An 18,959-nucleotide genomic window follows, 5' to 3' on the forward strand; every position below is an offset into this window, starting at 1 on the left:
AAAATATTAAAATAAAAATAATTACAAATACTTAAATAATAGTACCAAACTTTCAATAATAAAAGCATCAAAATGTCATAAAAGTAATTCAAATGACAAATACCTACCAACTAAACATAATTTTAATGTCATAATAATTTAAAAAATTAAATACACAACTTAATATTAAAATCATAATATTTAAAAATATTAATTAGTGAATTTCGCGGACTAGCCCGCGAGCCCGCGGATTAAATCCGCTAAGTCCGCGGACTTCACGGGCCGGGCTCAAAAATTAGACATAATCATACGGATTTGAAAAAAACGGGTCCGTTATCCGCGAAATCCGCGGACTTACGGACCGGTCCGCGGACCCGAGTCCGTCTACCCACCCCTAATACCATCCCTAAGCATGTACGAATCAATCACCATTCACACCATATAGCATGTACATGAACCAACCTTACCCCATAGCATCATACCATCTTAAACAACCTCTCAATGACAACACCTCAAAACATCATATCCAAATCATTTTTTATCCTTGCTTTGCCTAACAACTCAAAAACATCATGACAGCATACACCTCCCTTCAACAACTATCAAAGCAAATGACACACAGAGAGTTATACTCATCCAAATGATCTCAAACCTATCTCAAAAGAAAGCTAAGAGAATAATTGATGGAAGCTTGTTGGAGAAACCCGGATTGATGTTGAGTTTCCTTCAAGCTCCTCCCTAGATCTTGAACTCCTTGATTCTTCCTATGCTTGATTAAGGTCTCCTATGGAGGAGGAGGCCTTATGACCACCACGGTTGGTGGAGAAACTCTCCCAAGAGGCGCCACTCCTTGTTGTAGAGATAAGCCCCTTCAATTCTCACCACACTCTTCTATGAAGGGATAAGAGAATTGGATGCACTCAAAGAGGTTTAGGGACTTTTGGAAGAGATAAATCTGAACTCTATTCAGAATATACAATCTCAATTACATCAAAAGTGTTTTACAAAGAAGGAAAAATGAAATTATAGGAGTAGGAAGCTTGGAGAGTAAGCTAGTCTTAACCATGGTTCACTAGGAACCATGGTAAGTTCTAGCTAACTACTCATGGTCTAGAGGCTTGGAGAGCAAGCTTCTCTCTTAGCTTGCTTGGTAAGCTTGCTAAGGAGAAGCTTGTGCTTCAAGCTTCCAAGCTTGAGAAGCACCAAGCTATTTGGCCAAGTGTGAATACAAGTGTGAACACAAGTGTGAACACAAGTGTGAACACATCTAGGTGGGCGGCTCTTTGGAATTATTTCACTCCAATCACGTTTTAAAATTGTTAATTTGGTTTAGTTAGGTTCATCCAATGTGAATGGAACCTAGCTAAATCAAATCTATGAAAAATTAGGAGTAAAATGAGTCCAATATGTAAATTTTAGCCTAGGACCACCTTTTGGCTAAATTGCTAGGAACACTCTCTAGCTTACTAGAGACACTCTCTAGTTTGCTAATGCCACTCCTATTCCTACTACTAGAAAACTAAGAAAGAGTGTATTTCTAGGTTAGGTTAAATGGAGTCAAAGTGCCCAAGTAACCTACCCTAGAAACAACATACAATAGCTACTAGAAAGGAAATAAAGTGCCTCACAAATACAAAGGCAAAAATACACCTATACAAGTATCTACTATATACAAGGTACAAGAAAACAACTATACAAGTATGTACAATGGAAACTTAAGAGACTAATAAGAGGAACTATAATCAATGCTCATGATGAGCAAAGGTCTTTGAAGCACCTCCTCTTTAGAAGTCTCCTCTAGCTTCCTAACCATGGACCTAGTTAAAGGCCCAATGGTCTTCATGGGTGAGCCTCCTTGGATCAACCTTCGCCTTTCTTGGTCTTACCTCTTCCAAATGGATCCTTGGGGATTAGATTTCCATCATACCCTCCCCCTTCGAAAGGATTTGTCCTCAAATCCCGTGGCCCTTCCACAAGGATAGCATCACCTACAAAAATAAGAAGCAAAGCATTAGTAATAAAATATGCATATAATACATGTGGAAAGTGCACCCTATGAGGAATCCCTTCTATAGTCCTACCAAGGGTTCTTAGACTTGGATGGATGGGTTCTCTAAGCATAAGAATAGGATCCTCACTATAGTGTAGTCTAAGTGTAAAACTAAATCCTAAAAATGTTAAAATACTAAAACTATAAGAAACTAGTGAAGTACTCCTACATACTAAGGTATCTTGCCTAAAGTACCCTATGTAGTAACCTAGGCTTCTACAAGAAAACAAAGTGAATATAATAAGGAAACTACCTAGACAACCCTTGATCATATTATATGTTAGATACATCATGGAAGAGGGTGTAAAGAGTTTAGAAAAGTCATAGAATCTAATTTGGTCTTGAAGGGAAGTAGTAAAATTAAGTTCAAAGAAGTTTGAACTTCCCTTAAGATCAAAAGTAGAAAATAAGACACTATGAGATGTATCTAATAAACAATATAAACCAAAGGTTGGGTGATTTATTAGAACAACTAAAGTAAGAGAAGTCCTAAATAGACAATGGCTGTCTACTTTGGGCACCACCAAAGTAGTAGCATAAGAAGTAGAACTAGGTGAAGTCCACTTCTTCTTCACAAGACTAAGAACTTGAGATCCATTATTTTCAAAAATATTTAGGTTGTGGATCTTAAGCTCTAAGGTTGTGGCAGAAGTAGGAAAAGAGCTAAAATCTTTATGAAGAAGAAAAGTCTTTTTGCAATCATTTTGAATTAAAAAGTGACTTTCCTTTTGCATAAAATTTTTGGAGGAGACACTATCCTCCTTACTCTTTTCCAAGAGTAGTGTCTTTTTTGTATTGAGAAGTGTAGACCCCTAAAATTGTCCGGGTCGGAAATAAAGCTAGAAGACTCTCGAAGACTGAAGGATAATCAGCCAGAAGGACTCCTGGAAGACCCTAGGAGGGTTCTCTGTAGGTCTAGAGGTCTTAGAATAGCTAAAAATAAAGAAGTGGAGGGAAAAAGCCCAATACGGCCGTACTGAACTTAATACGGCCGTATTGAAGGTTCAATACGGCCGTACTGAAGTCAGTACGACCGTATTGACACTTCAATACGACCGCTGCGAACTCAATACGGGCGTATTGAAATTTCTGACTTTCAATACGACCGTATTGAACTCCAATACGACCGTATTGAAGTTCAAAAATTTCAATACGGCCGTATTGGCCCTGTAGGCCGTATTGCGCCTATTCCCTATAAATATGACGTCATTTGGACGTCCAAACACACTTTCACACTCAGTTTTGACTCCCTCCTTGAGTATTCTGGGATTTTGAGCAGTGTTCTGCCCTAGAAATCTTTCTGGGAGTCGATCCGACGAAGTTCTGGAATTCCGAGCACTTAGCTTGGAGATTCGAACCTAGTCGAAGGGAAATCCTCCGGATTCCCATAGTCAAAAGTTTTTAGGAAGGAGCGAGCGAGCTTGTAGAGCGAGGGAACGCCAGAAAGCTTCCCAGTTTTACTCAATATATAAAAGCACGCTTCAAGAGGTTTCTTCTTAAATCCTTCCTTTTACTGCTTTCTGTGTGCATATTTAATTGTCATCATGTAGATATTTAAAGTATAATCGCTTATAATAAATAGGGGTAATTTAGTAATTTTACACTGTTATTTTAGAAATAATCTGTCATAGGGAACCCGAAAGGGGCGCTGTGGGGTGCTAACACCTTCCCCACGCGTAACCGACTCCCTTACCCAACTCTGGTTGTAATGGCCAAAGTTGATTTATAAAATCAATTGCCTTATCCCTTTTTCCAATGTTTTGAGTAAAACATTGGTGGCGACTCCACGAACCCCTCCTTTTGCGAAAACCACTAATCCATGGAGGGTCCCGCTTGGGATTAATATGGATTGGTGAATCATTTAATAAAATTGCTCGTTTGACAAGGTCTCAGTTTGAGAATACGTCATTCTAGCAATCCATATTTTTAAACAAATAAACGAGTCCAACCATCCTTCGCGAATGCCGAAAGCCCGTTTCGGGCCGGTGGCGACAGATGGCGACTCCACTGGGGAAGCCTCGAGAGTCAGTCCCATTTAGTGACAGATTATTTTTAATAAATAAAAGTTAAAATTACTTCATTACCCCTTTGCTTGTATGATAATATGTTTTATTATATGGCTTTAATAACTGTTGTATTTTTAAATTTACGCAATTGTTTGAAATAAAAACTGCACACAAACCTTTGCACACAACAGTTCCCTCTATACCCGGGGGCATGAGTGATTAACCATAGGGAGTGGATGTTAGTACGGCCGGTTGTCGAATGGGTCTATAGGTGCCCGTAGACCGTTGTCGGAAAACATCACTCAAGGTGATAACCATGAACTTGAGTCCGACGGTGCGTTGGAACTTTCCATCGACCTACGACGAGAGGAATTGGGTCCCTATAATGGGGGCACCTTGGGGGCCTTTGACCAAGTGAGAACAGTTAGATCCTCCTTGAATATGCACTTTTCTGCAGGAGACCCCTACCTCGTGATTCGCTCGTGACTGTTCGTGGATGAGTGAATTGTTTGTGTAAATGCTTATGTGCAATTGTTTGTGCATTAATAAATAACCTCGTGATAAGGTCTAAAAATAATCCCCATGCATAAAAAACCATGACATGAGAGGAAAGACCCTGTGTGAAAATATAATAAAAGTGAGGAGCATGTACATCATTACCAATAAGACATCACACGCATCCTCATAAAAACATACATTTTTAGGGTCACCAATACCTCTTGACATGAGTGAAAGAGACCCATGACTATAGAGATTCTCCGTTGGGGAGAAATCATAGATAAAGAAGGGTGGTAAACTTCCGTCTTAAAAAGGCAGCGCCTTAAAGATGGAGGTTTATCAAGCTCATGTTAAAGAGTGTATTCATTCCATAAAATAAACTAACTAAACATTCATTTTAGAAAGTGGCTGGTCATCTCTCTGTCCTTACGCGCGCACGGAAAATCAAGAAAATGGAAGCATTGGAGGAGCAAAACAAGAAGCTCACAACCGAGCTTTCACAGCTTAAAGAGCAGATGGCGCAAATGATGGAACTCATGCGTCATCACAACATCCATGATTCTCATCATAGTGATCATGGGTCCCATCATGAGGGAGAGGAGGAAGAGCATGAAAAAGATCCTCCAAACGCCGTACCCCTTGGGGCAGGAATTATAATAAAAGAGCCCGAGGTCTCAAAGGAACAATTCCATGCCCTCGAGGATCGGCTAAGGGCTATGGAGGGGCATGACTTTGACATTAAGGATGCCGCCGACATGTGTTTAGTGAGGGACATTCAATTCCCTCCTAAATTTAAAGTGCCAGATTTCCCAAAGTACGTGGGATCGACTTGCCCTAAAAGTCATCTCACCATGTACTGTCGCAAGATGGCTGCATATGCCACAAATGAAAAGCTCTTGATCCACTGTTTCCAAGAGAGCTTAGCTGAAACCGCGCTCAACTGGTATATGCAGCTAGACGGAAATCTAGTACATACATGGAGGCAGTTGGCCGACGCCTTTCTCAAGCGCTACAAATACAACATCGACCTAACACCCGATAGGTCTGATCTTCAAGCCTTGAGTAAAAAGAACGATGAATCCTTCAAGGCGTACGCCCAACGTTGGAGGGAGTTGGCGGCACAGATAGAGCCCCCGCTGTCGGATAAGGAGACGGTGTCCTTATTCATCAACTCGTTGACTGGTCCCTATTACGATAAAATGATAGGGAACACAACGACACTCTTCTCGGACATCATCACCATAGGAGAAAGGGTGGAACAAGGACTTAAAAGTGGGAAGCTGGCTAAGCCTTCCCAATCATATGAAGCTAAGAAGGCCTTCGGGAAGAAGAAAGAAGGAGGAGTCAACGCTGTAACCATTGCTCCGTCTTCTTCCGCTTCGAAGTCAGGAAAATCGCAAAACAACTCTGTGAAGAAGTTTGATAGACTTCCGACCACTTATAGCGATCTCCTGCCGAAGCTAGTGGAGGCGCGTCTTATAGCTTACATTCCACCAAAGAAGGTGAATCCACCCTACCCCGATTGGTACAATCCACAAGACAAATGTCTATACCACTCGGGGGCACAAGGGCATTCAACGGAGAACTGCCGAGCTCTCAAGTATAAGGTCCAAGACCTTATCGACGCTGGGTGGGTCACTTTCGATTCGACGGCGCCCGACGTGAGCAAGAATCCTCTACCGCAGCAGGAGTAGAGAGAAGGGCAAGCCATGATAGGGCCCCTCCACATTTTTTCTTTTAGGGACTCACGATCAGTACCCGAGATCATGAGGACCTTTTCATGTAAATAAAGGGTTTTGTACAGTTTTACACTCATATATCAATAAAAAGGCATTTTTCACACATTATTCTCGCATTTTTGTTCTATTCTCTCTCTCTCATTTATATTAATAAACTCTAAACCTAAACAGAACCAATAAATAATTATGTCTGTGATTGCTCGCTCTGACCGGGATCCGAAAGCCGAGGGTGAATGGGTTGAGTTGGACAGTGATGAGGAGACCATCTCTCCGGATCTGCAAAGACTGCTAGATCAAGAAGCTCGTCTACTCCAACCGAATCAAGAAGGATTGGAGACCGTGAATTTGGGGCAGGGTCAAGAATCGAAAGAGGTCAATATTGGGACCCGTATCAGTGACGGAATAAAAACGCAATTAATTCAATTATTGAGGGAATACAAGGACGTATTTGCATGGTCGTACCATGATATGCCCGGGTTGGACTCCAACATTGTCGAACACAAGTTGCCCTTAAAAGAGGGGTTTCGACCTATTAAGCAAAAGCTTCGACGAATCAAGCCCGAGTGGTCGTTAAAGATTAAGGAGGAGGTAGAAAAACAATTGGACGCGGGATTCTTGGTTGTATCCCAGTATCCCGAATGGCTTGCTAACATTGTGCCAGTCGTCAAAAAGAATGGGAAGGTTAGAGTGTGTGTTGACTATAGGGATTTGAATCGTGCCAGCCCAAAGGACGATTTTCCCTTGCCACATATTGATACACTCGTGGATCACACCGCCACAAACACACTCTATTCCTTTATGGATGGATACTCGGGGTATAATCAAATCAAGATGAATATAGAAGACCGCGAGAAAACTTCTTTCATTACACCCTGGGGAACTTTCTGCTACAGGGTGATGCCTTTTGGACTTAAAAATGCGGGTGCCACCTACCAACGAGCGATGGTGACGCTATTCCACGATATGATCCACAAAGAAATTGAAGTATACGTGGATGACATGATCGCAAAGTCAAAAGACGAAATGGACCACATCCAATATTTGAGAAAATTATTCAATCGGCTTCGTAAGTATCAGCTTAAGCTAAACCCGGCTAAGTGTACTTTCGGAGTTCGGTCGGGTAAGCTTCTTGGGTTCATCGTCAGTGAAAAAGGCATAGAGGTGGACCCCGATAAAGTAAAGGCAATAATGGAAATGCCTCCTCCTAAAACTGAGAAAGAAATTAGAGGATTCCTCGGCAGGGTGAACTACGTCGCAAGGTTCATCGCACAGTTGACTGACACGTGCAAACCGATATTCAAGCTGTTGCGCAAGAATCATTCCGAAACTTGGGATGAGAATTGTCAACGAGCTTTTGACAAGGTCAAACAGTGCTTGGCCAATCCACCAGTATTGGTGCCACCTGTCGAGGGAAGGCCATTAATCCTCTATCTGACAGTGCTTGATGAGTCCATGGGAGCCGTGCTAGGGCAACAGGACGAAACTGGAAAGAAAGAACGAGCCATCTACTACCTGAGCAAAAAGTTCCTTGATTATGAAACCCGCTACACGCCATTAGAAAAGACTTGCTGTGCGTTAGCGTGGGCAACACAAAGGCTCAGGCAATACATGATAAGGCATACTACTTGGTTGGTTTCCAAAATGGACCCAATTAAGTACGTGTTCGACAAACCAATAATCACTGGGAAGATTGCCCGATGGCAAGTGCAATTATCAGAATTTGACATCATACATGTCACACAAAAGGCCATCAAGGGTAGTACCTTAGCTGATTACCTAGCACACGGGCCGACCAATGACTATCAATCCCTTCAGGATGATTTCCCCGATGAACATATAATGAGTATACAACATGAAGATCCTAAGGACGATGCGTGGACCATGTATTTTGATGGAGCCTCCAACATGCTTGGACAGGGGATCGGGACAGTGTTAATCTCCCCACAAGGAAAGCATATCCCTCTAACAGCAAGACTCAATTTCGACTGTACAAATAATATGGCCGAATACGAGGCTTGCGCGTTAGGAATCCAAGCGGCTATCAACAATGGTATCCTCAAACTCAAAGTATTTGGAGATTCGGCTTTAGTCATCCATCAGCTACGAGGTGACTGGGAAGTCCGAAATCCTAAACTGATACCATATGTTGAGCATATCAAAGATTTGACACAATTCTTCCAAAGTGTCATCTTTGAATACATTCCAAGGGAGGAGAATCAGTTCGCCGACGCCCTTGCTACACTATCATCGATGTTCGCCTTGGATAAGGAGCATGAAATGCCCATCATCAATATCCGGCGGCACGATAAGCAAGCGTTTTGCCTACTGATAGATGAAGCTGTTGACGATCATCCATGGTTCCATGACATCAAACAATATCTGTCAAAAGGGGAATATCCTGATATGGCCAGCGATAATGATAAAAAGCATATCCGAAGAAGGGCCATGGGATTTCTGTTGATTGGAGAAACCCTCTACAAAAAGAATTATGACTCGGTCTTGTTGAGATGTATAGACCAAGTCGAAGCTCAAAATGTAATCAAAGAAATACATGAGGGGGTTTTCGGTACCCATATTCCCGGGCCTGCAATGGCTAAGAAAATCCTCAGAGCAGGATATTATTGGTCGACCATTGAAAAGGATTGTTACCAATACGTCCGGAAATGCCACAAGTGTCAAGCATATGCCGACAATATTCATGTCCCACCAACGCCACTCAATGTTCTGGCTTCACCATGGCCATTTGCAATGTGGGGCATGGATGTTATCGGACCCATCGAGCCAAAGGCATCCAATGGACATAGGTTCATCCTTGTGGCCATTGACTATTTCACCAAATGGGTAGAAGCGGCATCGTATGCTCATGTGACCCGAAAGGTGGTAACATCCTTCATCAGAAAAAATATCATATGCAGATACGGTATTCCCGATAAAATCATCACTGATAATGGATCCAATTTGAACAATAAGATGGTGGAAGAACTGTGCAAAGAGTTCAAAATTCAGCACCATAACTCTTCCCCATATCGACCAAAGATGAATGGGGCGGTCGAGGCAGCCAATAAGAATATCAAGAAGATAGTACAAAAGATGGTTGTCTCATTCAAAGACTGGCATGAGATGCTACCCTTCGCTCTCCATGGTTATAGGACTTCAGTACGTACATCCACAGGAGCTACTCCATTCTCCCTTGTTTATGGAATGGAGGCAGTTCTGCCAGTTGAAGTCGAGATACCTTCTCTGAGAGTAATCATGGAAGCAAAACTTTCCGAGGCGGAATGGGTTCAAAGTCGATACAACCAATTGAACCTTATCGAAGAAAAACGACTGAACGCCATATGCCATGGTCAAGCCTACCAAAGGAAGATCAAAAAGGCTTTCGACAAAAAGGTTCATCCTCAAATCTACCATGAGGGAGAGCTGGTGATGAAGAAATTGCTACCAGCTCAAAAGGACAAAATCGGAAAGTGGGCCCCGAATTACGAAGGACCATATGTGGTGAAGCGAGCTTTCTCCGGAGGAGCATTGATTCTCACAGACATGGACGGAGAAGAACTTCGATACCCAGTCAACGCTGACGTGGTAAAGAAGTATTATGCTTGAAGACGTTGCTTGCATCAGCCCGCTAGGATGAAAACCCAAAAAGGGCATCCTAGGCAAAAGTTAGGGCAAAACAAAAAGCCCGCCAGTACAAGGGTACTAGGCAAAACAAAGGCAAAATTATCCCCGCTAGGATACGTCCTAGGCAAAAATTAGGGGCAAAAGAATAAGATGCAAAAAGTAAAGCAAGCAACGATCACTTGAACCGAAAACCGAAAGGCGGTTCAAGTGATAATCTTCTAGAAGCAAGCGTCTTGCAGTATCTACACTCCTGGCTCAGGCATCTCACCCGAAACAACTAGGGAAACGGGAAGAGCAGCAATTACAGATATAATTGTTTAAGCCAAAAATGTATAGCCCACCTTGGCCAGCCATTCTTCAGAAATTCCCTTTGTAAATCTTTCTGTATAAACATTTGTGAATATCAATAAAATATCCATTTGTTTCTTTTCTTTCTTGACCTTGTGATTATGCCTTTAAATTGATGTTTCTAAAAATTGTACGAAACTCTTAATAATCGGTCAATAAAAGAAAATTGGAGGGGTTCCTATAAAATCCATAATCTCCTGCATAAAGGCTCGCAAAAATACTCCCTCGCGTCAATGACAGAAAGTCCTCCAAGAAGAAGAGGATAGGGAGAGCCACTCACTTTTCTAACTAAATGAACAAAAATAAAAAAAAATAAAAAAAATGTATTGCATTTGTGCATCACACACACATTAGTTGCACATTTAAAGACCTTATCATGAGGCAACTGCATAAAATAGAAAAATAGAAAATTGCTTGTGTATGACAGCAGCAAGCAAAAAGCAAAGATACAGAAAATCCAACAATCAGTTTGCACAGAATAACTGAGCCTGGAGAGGCTTGCCGAAAGAATACTCTCAGAATAATTGAGCCTGGAGAGGCTTGCCGAAAGAATACTCTCAGAATAATTGAGCCTGGAGAGGCTCGCAGAAATAATACTCCCCAGAGAAACCTCAACTCAAGCTCACGGAACGAATCCCCAGCGAGAGCTATCAAAGCAAGATCGACGACATTCCCAATGGAAGTACGATCACCCAAGCAGAATATCCAAGTCAAAGGACTTAAACTTCCTCAGTGAAGATAGCTCTCCAACTCGAGTGTCGAGTGAGGCTAAGCCTGTAGAGGCTTCCTAAATAATACTCTGGGATACATAAGGTCCCCAAAATCCCCAGTCGCCTACTCAAAAGGCATCCCTGCAGAAGGAGAAAAAATAAAAAAAATCAATAATCATTCCCCAAGCGGAATCTGGCTCTCAGCCAATCATTGAACGTCAAGCTGGTACGCCTAACAGAAGAGGCTAATCAAAATCAACGACAAAATCCCCCAGTGGATAACAGCCTACACAGAGGCAGCAAAATCAGAAAACCAAAAGAGACACCCGAACAAGGATAACCGGGATACTCCACCAACGTCGAAAGGACGTCAGCCAAACATAAGGCATCGCTCAACTCAGAGAGAAAGAGCATCTGTGTCTACACCCCAAGGAGTCAGAAATTCCCCAAGGGTACCAACAATGCAATGCAAGTTGGGGCACAGGAACCTGTGAATGACTGCACATCCCCTAGACGGATCCCTGCGTTATCCAGCCCTTAGTGGCACAAAATCAAAAAACAACCGTCGAAGCAGCATCGTGGACTGTGGAGACAAAATCATCACGAATCCCTGGAAAGGAGATATTCACGCTACCCCGTCGTCACAAACACGGAGGTATGCAGCTTCCGGCTCGGGCAATGAGCGAAGCTATCTCTGGAAAAGGGGTACTCACCGCTTACCGTTGTCATAAAGGTACTTAGCTTCCGGCTCGAACAAAGAGTGAAGCTAAGCCTGGAAGGACGGTACTTACAGCTTCCAGCTTGGGCAACAAGCAAAGCAAGGCCTGGAGAGGCAAAACTCACACTGCTTACCGTTGTCACAAGGGTACTTAGCTTCCGGCTCGAACAAAGAGTGAAGTTAAGCCTGGCGAGACGGTACTTACAGCTTCCAGCTTGGGCAACAAGCAAAGCAAGGCCTGGAGAGGCAAAACTCACACTGCTCACCGTCGTCGCAAAGGTGCTTGGTTTCCGGCTCGAACAAAGAGCGAGACTAGGCCTGGAGAGGCAAAACTCACACTGCTACCGTCGTCACAAGGGTACTTAGCTTCCGGCTCGAACAAAGAGCGAGACTAAGCCTGGAGAGGCGGTATTCAACCATCAGCGTCATCAGAGGCGCGTTGATGTCCAACTTCCGGCTCGGGCGTCGAGTGAAGTTGACCTTGGAGAAGGTAAACTCAGCTACCGAGGATGTCAAAAGCGCCGAGGTATGCACCCACCTGGAGAGGCTACTCAACATTTTTCCACCGGAAGACGCTACAAGTCAGAAGGTCGGCACAATACCCGGACAATTGGGTCAACTCCTTTACTTGTCAGCCGATACATCAAAAGGCCGTCCGACTAAGTAAAGGGGGGGCAGCTGTAGACCCCTAAAATTGTCCGGGTCGGAAATAAAGCTAGAAGACTCTCGAAGACTGAAGGATAATCAGCCAGAAGGACTCCTGGAAGACCCTAGGAGGGTTCTCTGTAGGTCTAGAGGTCTTAGAATAGCTAAAAATAAAGAAGTGGAGGGAAAAAGCCCAATACGGCCGTACTGAACTTAATACGGCCGTATTGAAGGTTCAATACGGCCGTACTGAAGTCAGTACGACCGTATTGACACTTCAATACGACCGCTGCGAACTCAATACGGGCGTATTGAAATTTCTGACTTTCAATACGACCGTATTGAACTCCAATACGACCGTATTGAAGTTCAAAAATTTCAATACGGCCGTATTGGCCCTGTAGGCCGTATTGCGCCTATTCCCTATAAATATGACGTCATTTGGACGTCCAAACACACTTTCACACTCAGTTTTGACTCCCTCCTTGAGTATTCTGGGATTTTGAGCAGTGTTCTGCCCTAGAAATCTTTCTGGGAGTCGATCCGACGAAGTTCTGGAATTCCGAGCACTTAGCTTGGAGATTCGAACCTAGTCGAAGGGAAATCCTCCGGATTCCCATAGTCAAAAGTTTTTAGGAAGGAGCGAGCGAGCTTGTAGAGCGAGGGAACGCCAAAAAGCTTCCCAGTTTTACTCAATATATAAAAGCACGCTTCAAGAGGTTTCTTCTTAAATCCTTCCTTTTACTGCTTTCTGTGTGCATATTTAATTGTCATCATGTAGATATTTAAAGTATAATCGCTTATAATAAATAGGGGTAATTTAGTAATTTTACACTGTTATTTTAGAAATAATCTGTCATAGGGAACCCGAAAGGGGCGCTGTGGGGTGCTAACACCTTCCCCACGCGTAACCGACTCCCTTACCCAACTCTGGTTGTAATGGCCAAAGTTGATTTATAAAATCAATTGCCTTATCCCTTTTTCCAATGTTTTGAGTAAAACATTGGTGGCGACTCCACGAACCCCTCCTTTTGCGAAAACCACTAATCCATGGAGGGTCCCGCTTGGGATTAATATGGATTGGTGAATCATTTAATAAAATTGCTCGTTTGACAAGGTCTCAGTTTGAGAATACGTCATTCTAGCAATCCATATTTTTAAACAAATAAACGAGTCCAACCATCCTTCGCGAATGCCGAAAGCCCGTTTCGGGCCGGTGGCGACAAGAAGGTAAAGAGGTTGTTCATGATTTATTGAAAATTGACTTCTAGGAACAACTTCTTTGGAAGGGACACTTCCTTCCAACTCTATAAACTTTTCTTCCTCCTTTTCAAGACATAGGAGGTTTTTATTTTCTAATTTTTCTTTTTCTAGTGGTCTATCCTTTGAATATGAGGATTGACCCTCCTTCTTGAAGTCCTTCCTAGGGTATGAGGTAGATTCCTTCCTAAGGCTAGGATTTCTCCTAAGTTGTTGCTCTACCCTCACACAAAGTTGAACTAGTTCATTTAGGTCTCTATAGGGTAGTAGTTCAACCTTGTCCCTAATTTCTAGGTTTAGACCACTTTGAAACCTAGCAATGGTGGTTCTCTCTTTTTCCCTAATTCCAGCCCTAAGCATAAGAAACTCCATTTTTTGCCTATATTCCTCCACACTAAGGTTCCTTTGTTGGAGTCTTTGGAGCTTGTCCATTAACTCTCTCTCAAAATAAGGAGGAATGTGCCTTCTCCTTAAGGCACTCCTAAGTTCATTCCAATATTTAATGGAGGGCTCTCTCATAATTTGTTTTTCTCTCATTAGGGAAGTCCACCAATGCATGGCACTCCCTTGAAAACTAAGGGTGGCCATGGGAACCCTTCTTTCTTCACTCACATTGTGGTAAGTGAAGAGTTGTTCAACCTTCATCTCCCAATCTAAGTAGTCATCAACATTGTCTTTTCCATGGAAGGGAGGAAGGTCAAACCTAGGTTCTCTAGAAGAGGTTGTTTCATGCCTAGGCCTATGATGCCTAGGGGGTCTTTGATAGAAGCCATCATCATGGTGACTACTATAAAACCCTTCACTTGAGGATGGGTGAGTGTGTGGTTGATGACTATTGGACCTAGATGTTTCTTCTTCATGTTTATGCCTATGAGACCTAGAAGGCCTTTCACCATCATGTCTTTTGGGCTTGGAAGGCCCATGACCCTTATTGCCATGGGGTTTGCTAGTCTTACCCCCCACCACAAGCTTATTCAACAACTCTCTTATTATTTCATTATTCTTTTCATTTTCTATTTCTTTTCTCCTAATATATTTCCTAAGTTCTCTAAGTTCATCTTTAGTGCTTTTATGACTCTTAGGAGAATGATGACCATGCACACTACTCTTATGAGAATGATCACTCATTTTTGCAAGAGAAAGGTTTTCAAAAATCTTAAGAATTTTGCAAATGAGTGATAAAGAGTTTCACAAAAGATTTTCTCTTTTTGGTGCAATACTAAGTACTTGGAGGTCTAAGTATACAAGTTGCACTATCACGGGAGGTGAGCTACAAGGAGCCACTTAATAACCAAGCCTTTTCAAGTGGAAATTACTAAACCCCCTTATACCTTTCTTACAAAACAAAATTTTCACACAAACAAGTTAAGTAGTTGTGTGTGTGTGCACGTAACCCCTAGTAGGCAAGGAAGCCTTCTAAAAACGAACTTAGATGCTAAACAAGTAAAAATGAAAGCAAATAAAGCATATACTAGTCGTAGGGTCCTAATGTGGAAGTCCAAGTGGCACTTGAAGCTTTTTGGGACACTCCCACAAATCTAAACGAAGTATGAAAGCAATAAAACTAGGCGTGTCCTAATGGAAGCCCAAATGACACTTAAAGCCTTTGGGGACCCTTCCACAAGTACTAATCCGAGGCTAAGAGTCTTTATTTAGAGCTATTTAGGAAGTGGTGGGACTTAAACAATGACCCAAACAACCACTCCTAAATATAGGTTTGTATACAATAGCAAAATTAAACAAAACTAACCCAAGTAGGGTTAAAGAGTTACAAGATAAAGGAAACAATCTAAGACAAGTCTTCTTGAAGAATTTTCCACCAAGGGCAGCTAGGACAGGTTTGGAACAGCCTTGAAGTCAAGGAGAAGCTTCCCAAATTGGTCTCCACCAAGCCTTCACCAAGCCCTCCAAATCCGTCACTAATTTCTTAGAATCCGTCACCAATTTTGTCTCCAAATCCGTCTCCAATTGTAACCTAAAAATCAAAACAATTCTTGGCTGCAAAAATAACAAACAAGTGAGCCTATCCAAGGTGTTTCACTCAGGTTAGGTGTACCTCAATCTCCTTCAAGTATAGACTCCTTTGAGATGATCCAATATGTCTCAATTAAGCCTTCCTTCCAAGTGTGATGGCTTGAAGAAAAATTATGTCTCACAAGGAATAGCAACCAAACAAGAGAGAATAGAGGCCAATGAATGAAAACTGAAAAGCACAATTTAGAAAAGGCTATACTCTAATAGGAATTAGTGTGACAAAACAAAGAGAGCCAAGAAGACACAAAGCAACAAATAAAGGCAAATTTCAAAGGCTAGCACACAAAGGATTAAACCTAAGAATGGCACTAGAATGGATTACAAAAATTAAAACAAAAAATTTGTGCAATGTTTTGATGGTTTTAAATTCTTTTTCCAGCCACTGGATAGCAAGCAAACCTCAAGAAAATTTCACACAAAAATTCAAGGCCAAGTGCTACTAGTGATGTTTTGATTCACTTTGATTTTTCTAGGTTTTTCTCTTTTGTTTTCTTTTCTTTTTCTTGTATTTTGTCTCTTTTTCTTTTCTTTTCTTTGAAACACAGAATATTAGCACTTAAAACAGAGGCCAAACAATTTAATAAGAGGTTTCCAAGTGGTGGAGAAAAGAAGAGCAAGAAGAGTAGAAGTGTAAGTGTACTAGTAAAAAAATTTCAACACAAAATGTTACTAGTTTTAGTACTAGTTTGTTAACTTCTTTTGTACACTTTAATTTTCGTTTTCAATACACTTCTACCTCTTTTTTCTTTTTTCAAAACAAGCACAAGACACACAAGGAATTGCTGGTCACAAATTGCTAAGAAACAAATAGCAATTGAAGTTCACAAAAATTGACTCTAGAACATGTTAGGTCTAATAACATGCATTGGAATCTTTTTATGGGCACACTAAGGGTTATTTAATGTTCAACCAGCAATGACACAATCAAGAACAGAGGTTAACACAATAAGATTCAAAAAGAAAAAGGTACAACAAGGATTTAATGACAAGTAAAAGAACTACACATGACTCTAAGACAAAACTAGTAGATTAAGAAATGTAAAAAGCTTGTATTCTTGTTTCTTTTTAGGAATTTTTTTATGACCGAATATTATAGGAGTCCAAAGAAAGATATAAGCAGTCCTAAAACAATTAAAAAGACATAAAAAGAATACCTAAAGGCACATACAAAGATTGATTCACAAGAAATTATAAAATGAATCAAGAAAAGCAAGACAAGGTGAGTGTGTTCTATAGATTTATAGTTGTGACACAAGAACCACTCAAGGCACACAAACACAAGACTCAAAAAGGAAATACATGGAAGAACAGCAAAGACACATATTAATATTGATATGAACCGAACAAACAAGACAAAGAAGCATAGGAACGAAATTACCAAGGAGACCTAGCTCTTGATACCAAATGATGGAAGCTTGTTGGAGAAACCCGGATTGATGTTGAGTTTCCTTCAAGCTCCTCCCTAGATCTTGAACTCCTTGATTCTTCCTATGCTTGATTAAGGTCTCCTATGGAGGAGGAGGCCTTATGACCACCACGGTTGGTGGAGAAACTCTCCCAAGAGGCGCCACTCCTTGTTGTAGAGATAAGCCCCTTCAATTCTCACCACACTCTTCTATGAAGGGATAAGAGAATTGGATGCACTCAAAGAGGTTTAGGGACTTTTGGAAGAGATAAATCTGAACTCTATTCAGAATATACAATCTCAATTACATCAAAAGTGTTTTACAAAGAAGGAAAAACGAAATTATAGGAGTAGGAAGCTTGGAGAGTAAGCTAGTCTTAACCATGGTTCACTAGGAACCATGGTAAGTTCTAGCTAACTACTCATGGTCTAGAGGCTTGGAGAGCAAGCTTCTCTCTTAGCTTGCTTGGTAAGCTTGCTAAGGAAAAGCTTGTGCTTCAAGCTTCCAAGCTTGAGAAGCACCAAGCTATTTGGCCAAGTGTGAACACAAGTGTGAACACAAGTGTGAACACAAGTGTGAACACATCTAGGTGGGCGGCTCTTTGGAATTATTTCACTCCAATCACGTTTTAAAATTGTTAATTTGGTTTAGTTAGGTTCATCCAATGTGAATGGAACCTAGCTAAATCAAATCTATGAAAAATTAGGAGTAAAATGAGTCCAATATGTAAATTTTAGCCTAGGACCACCTTTTGGCTAAATTGCTAGGAACACTCTCTAGCTTACTAGAGACACTCTCTAGTTTGCTAATGCCACTCCTATTCCTACTACTAGAAAACTAAGAAAGAGTGTATTTCTAGGTTAGGTTAAATGGAGTCAAAGTGCCCAAGTAACCTACCCTAGAAACAACATACAATAGCTACTAGAAAGGAAATAAAGTGCCTCACAAATACAAAGGCAAAAATACACCTATACAAGTATCTACTATATACAAGGTACAAGAAAACAACTATACAAGTATGTACAATGGAAACTTAAGAGACTAATAAGAGGAACTATAATCAATGCTCATGATGAGCAAAGGTCTTTGAAGCACCTCCTCTTTAGAAGTCTCCTCTAGCTTCCTAACCATGGACCTAGTTAAAGGCCCAATGGTCTTCATGGGTGAGCCTCCTTGGATCAACCTTCGCCTTTCTTGGTCTTACCTCTTCCAAATGGATCCTTGGGGATTAGATTTCCATCAATAATATACAACTCTTGTGAAGGTAAGATATTCTAAAAAGATCATCTTCTTAGCTAAAAAATTTCAAAAACCACAATAGATATATTTAGCGCTTACAGCTAGACCTCTGATTACCAAAGCATCTATAACTGAAGTTCTAGACCTCTGTTTTATCTGATTCCAGTTCCATTGGAAAGATAATGTTCAAGGCTACAACTTTTGTGAAAACCATAAAATCTAAATCTATCAATAATGAACTCGTACGGGCACAACAAAACTGCAATGCAAACATCCCCTACACTAGACAACAATAGTGTATCAACATCTAACGCCACGAAAATATTCCTTTCCACCTCAAACTCATATCCAAGCTTCCCACTACAATCCTAAATAAAAAAAAAACTCATGTATCAGCATAAAAAGACTTAGAAAATAAAACTCACATGCTACCTAAACCAAAAAAGGTTAACATGCAAGCACAACACTCAAGGAAAATACCAATAGTTTAATCTCTCATCAAGAATACCAAAATTCCAATTCTCAACATACAAAATCCTTGGATTCAATCGCAATAACTATAGATTTCATAAACTCAATCAACCATAAACTCTTAATACACTTGACAAATCAATATCTTACCCATATCCAAGGTTCCAATAGTTTCTAGTTCATTAGGACGATGCTTCCTCCACTACTACTTGCACATATGATCACACAAGCGATA

The sequence above is a fragment of the Cajanus cajan genome, chromosome 7 (genome assembly GCF_000230855.2).
Source record: "Cajanus cajan strain Asha chromosome 7, NIPB_CcT2T_4, whole genome shotgun sequence".
Classification (NCBI taxonomy): Eukaryota; Viridiplantae; Streptophyta; class Magnoliopsida; order Fabales; family Fabaceae; genus Cajanus; species Cajanus cajan.